Below are 2,156 nucleotides of genomic sequence, written 5' to 3' on the forward strand. Positions count from 1 at the left end.
ACCTCAGAGTTTTGACCCCCAGGGCCTATCAATCTCGCTCTATTGGAGAAAAGGGGGGGTTGAAGTTTAATGGAGCAGAACAAGCATGCAAGTTGGGGGGTGAATGGGCTGGAGTGGGCAGGGTTAATTAAGGAGCCTCCTCAGGCCCCCAGAATGTATTACCAGCTGTAACGGCTGCCTTTTTGACCAGGGCGGAGAAGCAACTTTTTCCAAGGATGTTTTTTATGAAGTTGAGTTTTAAATGTGATGCTACTTTCAACACCTTCAACTAATGAATACATGTGAAATGTGTGTTATTTTCTATACTTTTAATATGATTTAAATGTATCTATTACCTTGAATAAATAAACAAATGCTTTCAACTTTGAGCACAATGAGAATTGACACCGTTGACTTGGTGAAAAGTAAATGTGTCTGGTATCCCACACAAGAAGTGATGAAGTGTGTGTGTGTGTGTGTGTGTATAGTTGGAGATGTTTGGGGTTTGTCACTGTCTCCCATTCACATGCCAGCAATACGCCTGTAACTTACGCTGTTTGACCTTGGCTATTCCCACAAAAAGATCTCTGAAATTGCTCACAGACTATGCTTACGAACCCTTTTTGTTCGAGACTTCAGCCGAGACCAAAGATCAGATGAGAACAGTACTTGGAGTAGATTAGTTAAGAGATTGTTGGATGGGAGGGCATTTGGAAATAAAATAACACCTGCGTAGGATTGTCTGAAAGAGGTCTCCCAACTGTGTAAGAGCAATGATCTTTCTGGCATAAGTTAATAAATGCAATGCCAGAATCATCAAGAGTCCTGCTGCTTCTTTCCAGTTTCCATGTCTACTTTTCACATCACATGTTCCTTGTGTAGCAAGGGGATGGAGTGTACATGCATGCAGGATTTGTTAAAGGCATGTCAATCGTACTCCTGTTGTGATTTCAGTATGGTCAGTCAGGCTTCTGCGTGGAGTAATGACTGTTGATAAAATTGAGGACAGTGGGGACAGAAAAATAGAATACTCAGTGTGAAACGTTATAATGCTTCAAAGCTTATGGACTCAGGAGGCTTTCTCCCCTAGAGGAGCAGTATAAGGAGTTGCCATGGCTGCAATACATTCATTATATAGGTCTGTTTCCACTGAACCGCTGTCATTTACAGTGGTTGTCTGGAAACACAAAGAGAATGGAACAAAAACAGTTTGTCAGTGACCTTCCTTCCATTCACTGATACACACTACGATGTGAGCAGAGTACATACAGAAGGAAATCCGCAACCTCTTCCAATGCCTTCAAATGTGACACTCTCCCAGCAGCAGCTGTTGTACACTATTTTAGACTTAGGATAACCGCAGCAATCCCTGAGCCCAGGGCCAATTTTCACTCTGGGGGGTGGGGGGGGGGGGGGTTAGACTGCTCCTAATAAAATAGTACCCCTTCTGTACCAGCTTAAGCAAATGGGAATTCCCCCTATCCTCTCGCCACCAACGTTAATAAGAAGTTAAATCATTTGAAGTAGTACATCAGTATGCTTGAGTAAAAACAATGGACCGCAAATCAAAACGCTACATCCAGGGTTTTGGAGTGAGAACAATAAAACATACAACGTTAACATGAAACTGAGTGGGATATCACTAACACCTGTATATATATGGTCAAATGATGTCTCTTTTCAGAAAGCCTCCTTGCCTTCACTGGTCCAACTTCTGATGGAATAAAGAAATCTGCCCCCACACAAAATTGGACAGACAGAAAAAAATTATGTAAACTTTCTTTTAATTCTTAATGGGGGGGAACAACTGCCCCAAAATCCATTAAAATCATTGTAGTCAGAAGATCATAAATATCAAAGCTTGTTGTCCAATATAGCTTCATGCTGTTTTTGTATTCAGTGATGTTCTTTGTAAGCCTGGCAAAAGTTCATTATTATTGAATTGATTTTAAAATCACGAATTAAAAATATATCTATCAAATGGTAAGTTACATTTTCCAAAAGTTTACAGACTAGTTTTCCAAAACACAATTTTGAAAAATACAATCACACCTAAAAATTCTTACTTTGCCTTTAAAAAGTAACAACAGCTCGTCATTTTGGGCAAAACATTTTTTATGGAGCTTCGGGTACAATTAGTAGAAAATAGCCTTATACATAGCTGTGTGCAAATACAG

This window comes from Oncorhynchus kisutch, linkage group LG30, assembly GCF_002021735.2.
Source record: "Oncorhynchus kisutch isolate 150728-3 linkage group LG30, Okis_V2, whole genome shotgun sequence".
NCBI lineage: Eukaryota > Metazoa > Chordata > Actinopteri > Salmoniformes > Salmonidae > Oncorhynchus > Oncorhynchus kisutch.